The sequence below is a fragment of the Papio anubis genome, chromosome 7 (genome assembly GCF_008728515.1).
Source record: "Papio anubis isolate 15944 chromosome 7, Panubis1.0, whole genome shotgun sequence".
Taxonomy (NCBI): domain Eukaryota; kingdom Metazoa; phylum Chordata; class Mammalia; order Primates; family Cercopithecidae; genus Papio; species Papio anubis.
In genome coordinates, this window is record NC_044982.1 from 78,123,319 (window position 1) to 78,142,173 (window position 18,855).

Genomic DNA, 18,855 nt, shown 5'->3' on the forward strand with positions numbered 1-18,855 from the left:
GAAACATTATCCATTATTCACCTCCTCAACTATGAATTGTATAATCAAAGATAGCTAATGTATCATATCTTTGAATCCACTCCCCTGTGCTCTCTGAAGATTCAGGTACATAGAAAAATCTCAAAATACGGCTGCTTAAAAAAATAATAAATAGAAAAATTAATTATATCTATCCTAGACTTCATGTGTAGACATTTATAACCATAGTATAGTATGTAAAGCACTAAAGCTTTCCTAAATACTAGTTCTGATTTACTCTGAGGTCAGATTTGAGTAATCCCTGGGAGCACATAACATTATGAAATTGCTTTTCGCTAGCACTGTCTTTTGTGACATAAAAACAAACCCTTAGGTTTTTAACCCAGAGCTAAATTTACTTTCATTTACTCTCTGTAACTTCAAAAATGTGAAGAGAGTTTTTACAGCCTATGGTATATAAATGTCAGCAAACTAGAAAGACAGAGAGAAGATAGAGATGAGTAAAAAAGAAATCACTGAAAATATAAAAATAAAGTATGTAGTATTACATATTTTAAAACACTAAGTAAAATTCACATTCTGAGTCATCAAGAAAAAAATCTTGTGTATACCCTTTATTTAAGGAGGAAGAAAAGTCTATATTTTAAAACCATTTCCTAATAATGGTTAAAGTAAACAAAACCAGCCTGTCTGGAATTTTAAACTGCAAATGTATTTCCAGGCAATTTGTGTGAAATGTCTGTGTTCTGATATGCCAGAGAATTGGGAAAAAACAAACTAGACTTGCATAAATGACTAAGCAGACACTGCTGAAATATCCTGAAGTACAGATATTTCTGAACTTTTACTGGATTCAGGAAGCCACAGGAGCTCTGAACCTTTAATGAATTCAGTAAGCAAAATTAAGGCATATTTGTGAAAATATTTAGTTAGACTTGCTTTTAACTCCTACATAGGCTAATAAGGCTCAACATGGAAAAATCTGAGCTCTGGTCATGATGTGACAGGAAACACCCAATAAGTGAGTGCAGATGGTTCCATCAACGAGACTATGGCAGAAAGCCTCCTAAAAGACAATAGAAATTATCTTTATGGTTAACTAAATAAACAACTTGAAAACATGTATTTGTGTTTTTTGACTGGATTAGAACCACTTTGAGGGCAGAGATTGTATGTAATTTGTTCAACATGATATATATCTAATGTCAAGCACAGGATCTTGTACATATCAGAGCCTAAAAAAAAATTGAATGAATGAATGAATAAATGAATGACTTGTAGATCAAACTTGCACATTGTTTTTACCATAAAATGTTTATCACTGATAATATCGTGAACCCTAAACACATTGCTCTAATAGGTACTTCATTTTATTTAACTAATGAGGGGTAAATAGAGACATGAAAAGGGATAACACAGTTTGCGGACTTAATTGGAGCAAACATTTGTTTAAGTTGATTTTATAGAAACCATATAGAAATCTGGCAATTGTCTATTTAATTTACAGAAAGTAATTCTGTCAACTTTGTATTCCAATAACCTGTAATTAAATGAGTCAAGGTCAGAGAATGTTGGAGTGGGAGATGAGAATCAATCTACTGACTTCCAGCTGCAGCTAACTGACCTGCTGCCATTTGGGCACGATCAATTGGGCAGTTGGGGAATAACAATGAAAGAAGCTGATGCAACACACCACAGAGCAGAGGTCAAAGTATACATGCATTTTCTTTGAGAAAAAATTAAAAGTTAAGGATGCTAAAAATTATTGATAGAATTTTTATGCAGGTTCTTAAAATTTAAGGCTCATGAAACTCATAGATAATATATGTCTATTAATTCCAAGGAGCTTAACATGATATTCAAAAAGTCACATCACATAATTTAGTCATATTAAATATAAAAGCAAGTTAGCAGTGAAAATTAGCCATAATCAGTGTTACACAAAGTTGTTACATGCCCTTGAATGAAACATCTTATTCGTCAGTTATTTTCATATGCGATCTTGTAAGTCTCCTTAAAAAGTAACAAAAAAGAGTTAGACATAGATGTTTATATGATTTTAAAAATTTGTAAGATAAAACAAATGGCAAAAAGCACATCTAGGGATATTTGTAAGGTCACAGAAGCCAAAATGATGAGGACCAGAGTAACAATTTACTGGAAGAAATGTGCCTGGGTTACTATAAGAACTATTCCAGAGCGTTTGCCTTACCTGCGCCATATTTCTCTACTAAAGGGCTCTTACAGAAACTTAAATTTTAAAGCATTCTCTTGGCAAGTCAATTACTTCATTCAAAATAGAAGTTCTCTATATACATAAAATTTACTTACACCTGTTTCTCAGAGAAAATTTGGAAAGAGAAAAAAAATGAGAAATGTTACAATAAACAGGCTACTTAAACAATACTATTATAATCTTTTAATATATCTCGTTTCTATCTTTATCTTTTTCCACTTTCTTCTCTGAATATTTAATCATATATTTCTTAATTTTTTACTTTATAATACATTAAGAGATTGTTTTCTTGCTAGCCTATAGTTTAGCTGTTACAATTAAAAGTTGCCAATTATGCTTCTAGCCAGATGGACCAACAGGAAATATGCAAAACGCCCTACTCAAACTAATGAGAAAACTGGACAGGAGACAGTTTTTTCAACACACTGGAGATAGGCAATTAATGACAGTTATTCCTGAGGGTCTAATAAAAATGATATAATCCCTTAAATTCTCAAATTTTTTCAGTATACTGCCTGAGAGAATTTCTGTCTATAGCACAAGGAGAGGAATACACAACACCCCAACTTACTCCTTAAATTGAGAAGATGGACTATGGAGCCTGGGAAGATCAATGCAGTTAGAATTATTAGGGAATGCCAAGTAGGAGAGAGCTGCAGAGACAGAGAACTCTGACGTATCCTCCTCAAATATTCAACTGAATATTGATCAGCATTGAGCTTGGGAAAGGAATCTTCCAAAAAGACTAAAAAAGAAAACTTTGATAAATCAAAAAAGAACTGAAACAGATGTTAGGATTAACAAAAAAGATGATCAACATATGTATTATGACTGTGTCTTCTATATTTCAAATATTAAGTAGTCAAATTGTAAAATATAGACAGATCAAATTCTAAAGACACAAACTTCAAAGTCCAAGATAAAAAACATAGTGGATAAATAATAGCAGATTAGACAGGGCAGAAGAAAATATTAGTGAATCTGAAGACATAGCAATAGAAACTAACCAAACTAAAGACCAAAAATAATTTTTAAAAAATGAACAGATTGAAAAACTATTAAAAATGTTGAGCTGAGGGGCAACTTCAAGAAATCTAATATACAAAGGTCCTTGATTTATGATGGGGCTATGTCATGATAAACTCATTGCAAGTGGAAAATGCATTTAATACCCTAATAATCCCTTCTTAGAGTCAATAAATTTTAAGTCTAACCATCGTAATAAACACAGAAATGCCTGAACTTATGAAGAGGTTACATCCCTATAAACCCATCCTAAAGCTGAAAAATCTTAAATAGAACCATAATAAGTTGGGAACTATCTACACGAATTTGGAGTCCTAAATAAAGATAAAAAAGAGGAGGTGATACAAAAATATTTGGTAAAAAAAACAGCTGAAAAAATGTCAAATTTGACAAAAATTATATACTTAGTTCTAAGAAGAATAATGAACCCTGATTACAAGAAAAATGATGTAAACTAAATCAAGTCATGTTATAACTAATGTTACATAAAAAGGAACAGGCATGTCAGCAGATGTTTTGTTGAAAATAATGGTATAGTCAAGCAACATCTTTAAAATAATAAGAAAGAACATTGCCAACTTAGAGTTTTTTACTCAGTTAAAAATATTTCAAAATTGAAGGCAAAATAATAACTTTATTAAACAAAAGATGCAGGAATTTATTGAGCAAAGATTACACTAGAAGACATAATAAGGAAGTTTATAAAGTTAAAAGAAAAATGATTCTGGATGAAAATACAGACTTACCATGCTGCTATAAAGACACATGCACACGTATGTTTGTTGCGGCATTATTCACAATAGCAAAGACTTGGAATCAACCCAAATGTCCATCAGTGACAGACTGGATTAAGAAAATGTGGCACATATACACCATGGAATAAGCCATAAAAAAGGATGAGTTCGTGTCCTTTGTAGGGACATGGATGCAGCTGGAAACCATCATTGTCAGCAATCTATCGCAAGAACAGAAAATCAAATATCGCATGTTCTCACTCATAGGTGGGAACTGAACAATGAGATCACTTGGACACAGGAAGGGGATCATCACACACTTGGTCCTATTGTGGGGAGGGGGGAGGGAGGAGGGATAGCATTAGGAGATATACGTAATGTAAATGGGTGCAGCACATCAACATGGCACATGTATACATATGTAACAAACCTGCACGTTGTGCACATGTATCCTAGAACTTAAAGTATAATAAAAAAAGAAAATACAGACTTACACAAACAACAAAGAACCACAAAAATGCTAATCATATGAATAATTACAAGCATCTTTCTTATTTTAAAGCTCTTTAAAAGATAGTTGACCATTTAAAGTGACATAAGCAAATATGGTGGAGTAAGGAAGTTCAAAAGTCTGTTACTCCATAAAAGCAAGCAGAAAGTTGCCAGAATCAACTTTTTTGGAGCTCTGGAAAAGTACCAAAGTCTGAAGCAATCATGGAATGCTGAATAAAACAAAAACAAAACCCAAAACAGCTGTATATCAGAAAGAACAGTGAGGTTTGTGGTGTTTTAAGTAATCCTAGTCCCCTGCACCTCTTCCCCACTCAGCAGTGGCCCTGAATATTGTCCTCCAACAACTCACATTCTTGGTATAGGTACTGGGAGAAACATGCCAGATTTAATTTGTAAGGAATTTTGACCTTTCTTCTTCTTCTTCTTTTTTTTTTTTTTTTAAATCTACCTGGTCCCTGTAGAATCAGTTTAAGAGTTTATATTTATCTTTCCTTACTTGGAACCCTCTTGATGTTGAGTCAGCTACCAAGGGGTGTTTGGAAGAAGCATTTATAGGGAAATATATTATTCATTGTTGCCTGGTTCAATGGATAACAGTTGGAGCAAAGCATAGATTAACCAAAAGCTTAGGAGAAAGACTGAAAATGAGATGCTTTGGGGCATAAGAATTTTGAAAAGATCTAAGACATTTCTGGGAATTGAGAAGGCAAAAAATATGCCAAGTCTGTGCACATGCTTTGCAAATATCTTAGAAGGTCTTGGTCTCAACTCTGGCTGACCTTAAGGTTTCACACAAGCAGAAAGTAAAGGCTAAGGCAGAGTTTTGAACTACCTGGCTAAGTGTTCACTGTGTGTCCCAGTACATGCAGAGAAGCAATTTACAGAAAGTGTGAGTTTGGTTTTTGTTTGTTTTGGTTTCAGGCATTCAGGAAAATTTCTGTCCAATAACAAGCTGATCATTAACTTAAAAGAACAGATACTTTAGTGAATACATAAAATAATGAATACAGCCTTCACAACATTTGTTCATGAAATGTCTCTGAATAAACAAGAAGCAAAAAATAAAACAATTGTTGGAAGAAACCTTGGGACAGAGGGAATCCTAATTCGAGAGTGTCCACATTATTATATCCCAAATGTTCAGTTTTTAACAACAACAACAACAAAACATGCAAAGGAAGAAGAATTTATGGGCACTACACAAGGAAGAAAAGCAATTAATAGAAACTTTCCATTAGGAAGCCCAAGTATTGGACTTTTTAGACAAAGATTTTTAAATCAACTATATTAAATATGTTTTAAAAAGCTAAAGGAAACCATATTTGAATAAATGAAGCCATAAAAATAATCTTATCAAACAGAGAATATCAATAAGGAAATGAAAATTTCAAAAGAGAGTCCAGAAATAAACTCATATTATCTGTTGCTAATCGATTTTTGACAATGCTGCTAAGTTCATTCAATGGGGTGAGAACAGTCCATTCAACAAATGGTGCTGGAATGGTTGTTTTTTACATGCAAGAGATGAAATTGGAACCCTACCTCAAACCATATGTTAAAAATTATCTCAAAATGGATTAATGACATATATATAAAAGGGGTAAATCTGAACGACTTTGAATTTGTCAGTGGAAATTCTAGACACCAGAATAATGCTCAGTAACAACAACAACAAAAATAGGTAAATTAGATAAATTAGACTCAATATCAATGAAAAATTATTGTGCATAAAACAACTTTATCAAAAAATAAAAATATTACCTATATAATCCAAGGAAATACTTGTGAATCATACATCAAAAAAGGGCTTACTATGTGAGTAACTCTTACATCTCAATTAGAAAATAATCAAATTAAAACCACGGGAAAAGTACTTGAATAGACATTTCTCCAGTGAAGCTATTCAAATGGCCAATAAACACATGGAAAGATGCTCAATATCATTAGTTATTAGGGAAATGGAAATACAATAGTAGTATAGTGCAGTAGTACAATAAGTTACTACTTAACCACTACTTAACCACTACTGTCTATAATTTAAAAGAATGAATGAAAAATTACAAATGTTGTTAAAGATGTAGAAAATTTGGAATTGTTCTACATTGTTGGTGGGAATGTAAAATGGTGCAGCCACCATGAAAACAGTTTGGTGGTTTTCAAAAAACTAGAGACAGAAGTACCACTTGATATAACAATTTTACTCCTAAGTATATTCCAAAAAGAATTGAAGAAAGAGATTGAAACAGACACTTGTACACCAATGTTTATTGTAACACTATATACAAGAGGCAGATTGTAGAAAAAACTCATGTCCATAAACAGAAAAATTGATAAATATAATATGACACATACAAACAATGGATTATTATTCAGCTGTAGAAAGAAATCATGCACTGGTTAAGGTAACTCCATAGGTGAATCTAAAAGTCATTATTAATGAGTTTCTTATTTGTAATTCTTTTTGTTTCCAATCTGACTTATAAGGCAGCTGCATAAAACAATAATTATACATCTCTATTAATGGATGCTGTATAAAGATTTAATTTGTGACAATGACAACAAAAAATGCAGTTGTAGCTATACAAATAAAAGGCTTCCATACCATCCAAATTAAGTTCAGAATTAATATTATTCTTATTAGTAATTATATTAGACATAAATAGATTATTCAATTGAAGGCAGAGTTTGGCAGGATAGATAAGAAGACATGAACCAAACTATATGCTTTCTACAAGAGACATTCTTTGGATTCAAACACAAATCGATACACAGTAAAAGGATAGAACAATATTTCCTGAAAAGATCAACCAAAAGAGTGTAGGTGTGGCAATATTATTATCAAACAAACAGACTTTAAGATTTTATACAGACAAAGGATATTATATAATGATTAAAGAGCCAACCAGGAACAACAAATACCAATTATAAACATATATGCATCTAATAAGATAGACCCAAAATTTATTAAGTAAATACTGGCAGTGCTTCAATAATGGATAACAGAACTGAACAGATTATAAGCAAGAAAATAGAAGACTTCAGCAACATTAAAAATTAACTATACCAAATAGGCAACTACTGAACACTACACACAGGAATAACAAAATATACATTGTTTTCAACTGTGCATGAAACATTCTCTGGGATAGACCATTTCTTTGGCCACAAAACAAGTCTCAAAAAGCTCAAATAGATTTAAATTATTCAATACAATTTCTCTGAATAAGGTAGAATTAAATTAGAAATAACAGAAGAAAATTAGAAAAATTTACAAATATGTTGAAATTAAATATTACATTCTTAAATAGTCAATAATCAAAGAAGAAATTGTAAAGTAAATTAGAAAAATACTTTGAGACAAATAAAAATCAAAATATAACATATGAAAATATATGGGGTGCAGCAACAGTAGTTACTCAAGCAGAAACACTTACTTTTAGTATTATAACCCAAACATTTACCTTTAGAAGGTGTTCAGAAGAAATATCTCAAATCAATGACCTAACTATCCACCTCAAAAAACTAGAAAGGGAAACAAAGTAAACTAAAATCTAGAAAAAGGAAGAAAATAATAAATAATAAAAATAATAAAGATTAAAATGCATAACTTGATAGAAAGTAGGAAATCAGTAGAGAAGATCAATGAGATAGAAATTTGGTTCTTTTAATAAAAATCAATAAAATTGAGGAACTTCGGCAAGACTGACCAAGAAAAAAAGAGAGACAACTAAATCTATTAAAATCAGTACTGAAAGTGGAACACTACTACTAGCCTAACTGCAATAAAATGGATTGTAAAAGAGAGGCTGAGGCAGGAGGATCACTTGAAGTCAGAAGTTTGAGACCAGCCTGGAAATAGAGTGAGACCCCATCTCTCTTTCTCTAAAAAATAAAAGGGGGGGGGGGGTTGTAAAATAATACTATGAATAATTTTATGACAAAAGATTAGATAACCTATATGAAATGGAAAAATTCCTAGAAACCAAATCTGACTCAAGGAGAAATAGAAAGTATGAATAAGTAAAAAGTTTACATTAGTAATTAACAACAACAACAAAAAAACAAAAGCCAACAACTAGGACCAAGGACAGAACCAGATGGTTTCACTTAAGAATTCTGCCAAACTTTAAAGAAGATTTAACACCAACCCTTTTCAAACTTGTCCAAGAAATAGAAGAGGAGAGAACATCTTCTAATTCATTTCTTTGAGGTCAAAATTACCAAAGCCAACACAAGACGTTATAAGAAAAGAAAGCTAATGACCAATATAGCCTATAAATAAACATGAAAAACTCCCTATCAAGATATCAGCAAACAAAATCCAACAGCATTTTAAGAAGATTATATATCATGTCCAAGTAGGATATTTAAAAAAAAAAAGCATTTGACAAAATTCAGTGTTTCCATGATAAAAACACTTTAAAAACTAGGAATGGAAAGGAATTTCCTCAGTGTGATAAAGAGTATGTACAAACCTGAAAATGAACGCTTTCTCTCTGTTATGGACTTAATTGTTTTCCCCTAAAATGTGTATGTTGAAGCTCTAACCCTCAGTGTGACTTTATTTGAAGATAGGGTCTTTAGGGACGTAATCAAGTTGTTAAATGAGGTCAGCAGTGAGGTTCTCATCCATCCAATGTGACTAGCATCCTTAGAAAACAAAGAAAAAGACACCAAAGATCTCTTTCCCTTCATGTGAGCAGAGAGTGAGAACTTAGGATGAAGGTGTTCATTTAAAAGCCAGGAAAAGAGTCCTCACCTGAAACCAAATTTGCCAGCATACTGAGTGCAGACTTCTAGCGTCAAGAACGGGGAGACGATAAATGTCTATTGGTTAAGCCACCCAGTCTGTAGTATTTTGTTATGGCAGTTAGAGAAGACTAATATGCCCTTTAGTTATCACGACAATACAAGAAGAATGTCTGCTCTTGCTTTTCTCCTCGAGATTGCACTGGAAGTTCTAGTCAGTAAAATTATGTAAGAAAAAGAAATAAAAGGCATTCAAGGCTTCTGGTTTCCTATGCAAGAAGCTTGAAAGTTGCCACTCCATTCTTAAAATAAGCAAAAAGCAAAAAATAAAGATAAAATAACTGAAAAAAATCAACAACTCTTCTTAAATCCATAAGAGAAATTTGGTTCCAGGGCAAACCATTGTCCCCAAAATTGGAGAGAGTGATAGATGAATACAGAGAATCACAGCTTAATGGAGCAGAAACCCAGAAGCTGAAACCCCTGCAGGAACCAATGCCAGAATAGGAAAACCTGAACTTTAATTGATGAATCGCTGCAGGTCCAGCATTAATAAATCTGAGAAACAAGAACTCCAGGAAGATTGAAGGTGGAGATGTGGCCTTTGTACTTTTGTGAGTTTTACCTTCAGGAGCACTACCAGGTTCTCACAGTGAATATCAGAAACAGTACAATACTTCTTAGAGCAGGCCAACAAGAAAAGAAATTATTTTGAAATATATTAAACCATTCTGTTCTTCTTATGTTCTTCTCTCAGGAGAACTTATTTAACCAGATATCAACCTGATTGGGTTTTATTAGAGCCTACCTGCTCCCAGGGAACCAAAGCACCCATCTCTAGCTGGCTCTAGACTTCCACTTAGGAGGAGGAAAATACTCAACTCGAGCCCACTCTAGGTATCCTATCCTACCTAATGGAGAGAGGGAAAAAGACATGAGAAGCACACATGAAGTTCACGGTTCAGAAGCACAAGCATACTAATAGTCTGAGACCTAATCATAAGACTGCAGAATGCTTCCCCTATCCCCAAATATTACCACTACAATACTAAAGGTTTACCTACACCAGATCTTTTTTTAAAATAACGAATAAAATATACAGTATGAAAAAACAGATTGGCAATTTAAACAGAGAGATACTGGATACAAATAATAAATATCTCTGAGGGGATTATTAGTAGCCTGGACACAGCTGAGGAAAAATATCTGAGCTTGAGGATGTGTCAAAAGAAACCTCCAAAATTAAAAGTAAAGTAAAAAGAAAGACTGAGGAAAACAGAAAATCAAGAACTGTGAGCTAACTACAAAAGGTATATACTTAAAGTGTTGAGTAAACATAGCGCTTCAATCTAAGAGCCATAGTGAGGAGCAAGAAATTATTCTGAAAGAAAGAAAGAAAGAAAGAAATGCAAAGAAAGAAAGACAAGAAAATAAAGAGAGTTTATTGCCAGTAGACCTGCCTTGCAAGAAATGTTAAAATAATTTCATTTGAGAGAAAGAACATGATATAGGTCAGAAACTTAGAAATATGTAAAGAAAAGAAGGACATCAGAAAATGAGTAAATGTATAACCAACATTTGAGAAAGCCATTGTACAAAAGCTGTATATAACAAAGGAATAAACAGAAGTGTGATCCTCTGAAAGCATCCAGAATTGAAGCCAAATTATCATGTATTAACATAACATACATTACAGTGACACTTTCATGTGGTGAGGGAAAGTCCTAGCCAAATTAAAGTAAAATGAAATATAGGTGATGGCTTCTCCAGATGAGGAAGAGTCAGCACACACACACACATATGCAAACACACACCACCCCCCCTCCCTGCCCTGCCAAATAAGCAGTATTTCAATACTCCCAAAGAATCATACTAACCCTCCAGCAATGGATCTTAAACAAAATAAAAATTCTGAAATGACAGATATATTAGTTCATTCTCATGCTGCTAATAAAGACATATCTGAGACTAGGTAATTTTTAAAGGAAAGAGGTTTAATGGACTCACAGTTCCACATGGCTGGGGAGATCTCACAATTATGGCAGAAGGCAAAGGGATGTCTTACATGACAACAGGCAAAAACAGCTTTTGCAGGAAAACTCCCATTTATAAAACTATCAGCTCTCAAGAGACATATTTACTACTATGAGAACAGTATGGGGGAAAACGCTCCCATAATTCAATTATCTCCACATGGCTCTGCCCTTGTCACATGGGGATTATTATAATTCAAGGTGAGATTTGGGTGGGGGAACACAGCCAAACAATACCAATAGGCAAATAATTCCAAATATAGATTATAAGGAACTCCTTTAGATCCAAGAGAAAATAGAAAAAAAAAAAAACCCATAGAAATCAGAGAAATAATTCAGAATATGAATTAAAACTTTACTAAAAGGATAGAAAAAGTCAATTAAACCATTTGGAAATAAAAAATCATTGAAAGAATTATAAAATATAGTTAAAATATCGTAAAAAGGCAAAATTAAGCAGAAGAAAAAATTTCAGAGCTTTAAGATTGATCTTTTGAATTAGCATAGACAAAAATAAAGAAAATATAATTTTAGAAAATGAAGAAAGTCTTCAAGTAATATAAGATTATGTAAAGTGACCAAACTCATGAATAATAGGCATTCCTGAGGGAGAAGAAAATGTAAAAAGCTTGGGAAACACGTTTTAGTGAATAATTTAAGAAAACTTTTCTAGTTTAGCTAGAGAATAAAACATGTAATACAAGAAATTCAGAGACACCTGGGAGAGACTGCAAGATGAACCTTATCAAGGAATAGTCATCAAACTATCCAAAGTCAACATGATAAAAAAAAAAATCCTAAAAGCAGCAACAGAGAAGCATCTAATTACTTATAAAGGAAACCCCATCAGACTGATGAAGGATCCTTGAGCAGAAACCTTAGAAGTCAGAAGTGAATGGAAGTGTATATTCAGCCTTCTTAAGGAAAACAAACAAACAAACAAACAAACAAAACCCAATAATTCTCTTTTCTGCCAAACTAAGTTTCATAAGTCAAGGAGAAATAAGGCCTTTCCCAGAGAAGCAAATGCTAAGGAAATTCATCACCACTAGACCAGCCCTACAAGATATGCTCAAAGAAGTTCTAAATATGGAAATAAAAGGACAGTAGTCACCACTATAAAAGCACACAAAAGTACAATTGTATCCTATAATGCAGTTACACAACTGAGGCTACAAATAAGTAACAATAATATGACAGGCACAGAATCTCACATATCAATATTAATCTTGAAAGTAAATAGCCTAAATGCTTCATTTAAAAGAGATAGGCTGGCACTGGATTAAAAACAAGATCCAACATTGGCTTTCTACAAGAGACTCACCTAAAGGGGAAAGACATCCATACATTCAAAGGGGTGAAAAAAGATACACCATGCAAATGGGAAACAAAAATGAGCAGAAATAGCTATACTTATATTAAACAAAACAAACTTAAATAAAAAACTTAAAAAAGGACAAAGAAGGTCATAAAGGATCCAATTCAACAAGAAGATATAAGTATCATAAATATATATGCACCCAACATCAGAACACCCAGATCCATAAAGCAAACACTTTCAGAGCTAATAAAAGAGATAAACAGCAGTACAATAATAGTGGGGGGGCTTTAGTACCTCCTTGACAGCACTAGACAGATCACTGAGGCATAAAATCAACAAAGAAATGCTGGACTTAAACTGTACTTGAGGCCAAATGTACCTAACAGACACTACAGAACATTCTACCCAACAGTAGAATACATGTTTTTCTTATCTTTACACAGAGCATTCTCGAAAATGTGCCATATTCTTGGCCATAAAACAAATCTCAATAAGTTCTAAAAATCAAAATAACATCAAGTATCTTCTTGGAACAGAGTGGAATAAAAGTAGAAGTCAAAACCAAGAAGAAGCCTCACAACTATACAAATACATCGAAATTGAACAACTTGTTCTTGAATCATCTTTGGTTAAATAATGAAATTAAGGCAGAATTTAAAAAAATGAAACAAATGAAAATACAGACACAGCATACCCAAATCTCTGAGATATAACAAAATATAAGAGGAAACTTCATAGCACTAAATGCCTACATCAAAGGGATAGGAAGATCTCAAATTAACAACCTAACATATCAGCTCAAAGAACTAGAAAAACAAAGCCAAACCAACCTCAAATCTAGCAGAAGAAAATAAATAATAAAGATTAGAGCAGAACCAAATGAGATTGAAACCACAAAATAAAAACCAACATAAAGGATCAATGATATTAATAGTTTGTTATTTGAAAAGATAAATAAAATTGTTTGATCTCTAGCTAGTTTAACCAAGAAAAAGAGAAAGAAGATTCAAATACGTACTATCAGAAATGGTAAATGTGATGTTATAACTGATACCACAGAAATATGAAAGATCATCAGAAACCATCATGGGCATCTTTAGGTGCACAACTAGGAAACCTAGAGGAAGTGGACAAATTGCTGCAAACATGCAGCCTCCTAAGATTGAACAAGGGAGAAACAGAATCCAGAACAGACCAATAATGAGTAATGAGATTAAGTTAGTAATAAAAATGTCTTCCACAAAAACAATAAAAAGTCCAGGTCCAAATGTATTCACAGCCAAATTTTACTAGACATACAAAGAAAAACTGGTAAGAATCTTAGTGAAACTGTTCCAAAAAATTGAAGAAGAAAAATTTCTCTATAACTCATTCTACAAAACCTGTATCATCTTGATTTCAAAATCACGCAAAGACACAACAGCAACTAAAAACTACAGGCCAATATCCCTAATGAACACAGATGAGAAAATAGCAAAATACTAGCAAATCAAAACCATTGAGGACTGAACTCTGATTTTTTTTTTTTTTTCTCATCCATATTCCTGTCTAAGGGACCTGGGGAGTCATGCCCTGCAAATCATAAATTCTCATCAGATGAATTTTATTTGACTCTATATATTTGACCTACTTTCCAACCCGACTCTGGCATATCATCATGAAACAAGGAAGAAAATCAAAATATTTTATCCCAAATCATGTTTCTTTGCCATATTTTGAAATGGCCCTGCAGAACTCTTCTTTGTGGGGGAAAATTTGCATATGTAAAGCATCTCTATTAAACATAGCTAGATCTTTTTCTTCCAGACCCTCCCAATCCTAAAGAGATTAACTAAGATCTAAAAAGGAAATATTTGTCAGCTATCAAGGGAAGCTATTATAAGAGTTCAAAAGAACTTTGATCTCCATTATCTTTATCTTAACCTGAACATTACCTCTCTATCAATCCCAGGTCTTTAGACAAATTCAACCAATTGTCAACCAGAAAATGTTTAAATTCCCCTATAGCCTGGAAGCCCCCACACTTTGAGTTTTCCTGCCTTTCTGGACTAAACCAATATATTTCTTAAATGTATTTGATTGATGTCTCATGCTTCTCTAAAATGTATAAAACCAAGCTGTGCCTAGACAACCTTGGGCACATGTTCTTGGGACCTCCCGAGGGCTGTATCATGGGCCATGGTCACTCATATTTGGCTCAGAATAAATCTCTTCAAATATTTTACAGAGTTTGACTCTTCATTGACACCATAAGCACATCAAAAAGATAATACACCACAATCAATTAAGTCTTATTTCAGGGATGCAAAGAAGGTTCAACATTTGGAAATCAATACATATATTTCATCATATAAATAGAATAAAAATAAAACTATATTATCGTTGCAATAGATGCAGAGAAAGTTTTTGATAAAATCCAACATCCCTTCATGGTAAAAAACCTCAACAGGGTAGGCATTGAAGAAACATACCTCAAAATAATAAAAGGCATATACTATAAGCCCATAGCCCACATCACACTGAATAGGGAAAGGTTTAAATCATTCCTCCTTAGAACTGAAACAAGAGAAAGATGTCCATTTTCACCACTCCTATTCAACACAGTACTGGAAGTCCTTGCCCAAGCAATCAAGCAAGGGAAAATTTAAAATGCATTTCTCTGTAGAGAAAACTCTGTAGACTCCCGCAAAAGACACTTAAATTTGATAAATTACTTTGGCAAAGTTTCAGGATACAAAATCAATATATAAAAATAAGTAGCATTTATATACATCGATAACGTTCAATGTGAGAACCAAATCAAGAACTCAATCCCATTTATAATAGCTACAAAAGATAATGAATATCTAAAAACACATCTAACCAAAAAGGTGAAAGATCTCTGTAAGAAGAACTACAAGACATTAGTGATAGAATGTAGATGACACAAACAAATGGAAAAACATTTCATGCTTATGAATTGGAAGAATTAATATCATTAAAAAGACCATAGTTTACAAAGCAATCTAGATTCAATGTCATTTCTATGAAATTACTAATGTGATTTTTCACAGAATTAAAAAATGCAACCCTAAAATTTATATGAAACCAGGAGAGAGACTGAATGGCAAAGCAATCCAAGGGTGGGGGGGGAAACTGTAGATATCACATTTCCTAACTTCAATTTTACTATAAGTCTATAGTAACAAAAACAGTGTAGAACTGGTACAGAAATAGACACATAGATCAATGGAATAAAATAGAGAACCCAGAAAGAAAGCCACTTACTTACAACCAACTGATCTTTGACAAAATCAGCGAACATATACAATGTGGAAAGGACACCTTATTGGGTGCTGAAGAAATTGGATTACCACATGCAAAAGAATGAAACTGGGTTCTATCTCTCATCATACTCCCAAATTAAGTGTTGTTGGATTAAATACTTAAATATAAGACCTGAAACTATAATAATCCTAGAAAAAAACCTAGGAAAACCTCTTCTAGCCACTGACCTGGGCAAAGAACCTATGAGTAAGATCTCAAAAGGATATGCAAAAGTAGACAAAGGGGACTTAATTTATTTAAGAAGCTTCTGCACAACAAAAGATGTAATCAACAGAGAAAACAGACACCTAAAAAATGGCAGAAAATATTTATGAACCATGCAGTGACAAAGGACTAATAGCCAGACTCTACAAAGAACTCAAGAAACAACTCAATAAGAAAAAAAAATCCCATTAAATGTGGACAAACAATATGAACAGACGTTTCTCAGAAGAAATACACGTGGCCAAGAAACCTATGAAAAAAATGCTCAACATCACTAATCATCCCAGAAATGCAAATTAAAACTACAGTGAGTTACCACCTCACACCAGTCAGAATGGCTATTATCAAAAATGTAAAAACTACAGATACTGGCAAGGATGCAGAATAAAAGTGAATGCTTATATACTTTTGATGGAGTTGTAACTTACTACGACCTTTATGCAATACAGTATGAAGATTTCTGAAAGATCTAAAAATGGAACCACTGTCCAACCCAGGACTCCCGCTACTGGGTATCCACCTAATAAAAAAGCAATTGTTATGTCCAAAAGATGCCTGAACTCATATGCTTATCACAGCACTATCCTCAATAGCAAAGTCATGGAAATGACTGTAGTATCCATCAATAGATGACTGGATAAAGAAAATGTGAGATATATTTATATATGTGTGTGTGTGTGTGTCATGGAATACTACACAGGCACGAAAAGAATGAAATCATGTCTTTTGCAACATGTACGGGTCTGGAGGCCATTATCCTGAGTGAAATAACTTAAAAACAGAAAATAAAATGCTACATCTTCTCACTCGTAAGTGGGAGCTAAACAATGTGTACACAGGGATGTATAAAGTTGAGTAATAGACACTGGGGATGCCAAAAGAGGGGATGCTGGGAGGTGCTGAGGGTTGAAAAATTACCCATTGGGTACAATGTTTACTATTCAGGTGATGGTTACACTAGGAGCCCAGACATCACCACTATGTAGTATATCCATGTAACAAACCTGCACATATATACTTTGAATCTGTAAAAATAATTAAAAAAAAAAAAAGAAACAAAAGTGACAAACAGCAAGTGATGCTAATTTTCTCCTTCAAGGATCTCATACTTCAGTGTAGAAAATACATTAATAAACAAATAATTGTATATTTTGATGTATGTATTATACACACAATTATTTACATTTAGTTATCTATTATTCTAGAAATTAACTATCAAAAAGAATTGCCTAACTTGCCTAATACCAGGTTAGGCCATGTTCTTGGAAAAATTGGAAACAGGTTCAGAAATATGAAAACAAAGATTTCCTTTTACCAAATATATGTGGACCCCATGATTGTTAGTCCTTTATAAAATATGCTCTTAAAAAGGCAGAAGATCATCAACAGGTTTGAGCATGTTGTCATGCGGAAAACAGCATCCAATTCATTTATCTCTTCAACAGATATTTATTGGGAAGCTACTATGTGCCTTAAATAAATGCAGTCATTCACTTAGATAAAAATAATAAATACATTGTTCTCAGAGTATAACTATTATGCTGAGGAGTTAAATTAAAAGATAAATCTGATTTTCAGTGGTTCTTAAACTAATAACCATTAAAAATAATGTCTGTTATTTTACCTCTGCTTTATGTTATACTGTTCAGTTGTGTACAACTGAATTATAAACTGAAAGGTGTTTGTAGAATTTTGTTCATATTTATGGTATTTTAAACTCTTTTCGTTATTAAGAAACAATTTTTCCCATGTCTGAGTGATAATATAATGGAAAATATTTTGTATATTAATGGTTATATTTGAGATATTTTCAAATATCATCTTGTATTGTCTTAGAACCTTATTGAGTCCGTGGGCCAATACTCAACATTTATATTTTTCTATTAATCAATCATCTTATCAATTATTACATACACCATATTTCCTAATTTTAAAATTTTTGTTTAGGCTGTCCCTCCCACCTTGATAGCTTTTCAGTGGATCCAGAGACCTTCTAATCTATAGGGTTAGGAGCACATATTCAACATGGTTCATAAATACTTCTTGAAAATTCAAGCTCATAATGCTTATATTTATTTTGAATTCCTATTTTATAGTGAAAATTACAGTCAAACTATACATAATCCTGTGATAATTTTGTATTAAAGGGTTGATGACTCATCTAGATTGGAAATGTTAAGTTATTTACAGATCAGTTAACAATATCAGTATTTATTAATTATATATTAATTAATATTTCCATGTCAAGGTATACTTTTTTGATATTAATGACAATCTAGATTTTTTTATGTTCTAAGTAAAAGCACAATTTAAAAAAATTATCTTATTTATTTTCTTCTGTTTTATTGTAAGGCATGACAATATATCTCAGCTTGATTATTTTATTACTATACAACATATGTCCACAATGTATGATTATTATGACAGGTTTCAGATTGTAGCTTGTATTATTCCAGCAACATGACTAATGAACCTGTCAACTTTTAACATTAAAAGTTTGTGAGCCTGTTGAACTATTGGTGGTTGAATTGAAAGATGATTTAATAAATAATCTTGGCACATAAAAAAGGAATATAAATGCAAATTCAAAATATGAACTTCACATATATATTCATTTACATATAGAATATAAACACAAAAGCACACTACACACACACACAAGCCCAAGCTTCAACATACCCAATAGATTCAGTGACACATTATATATAGATAATTTCAAAAGGATTAATAAGT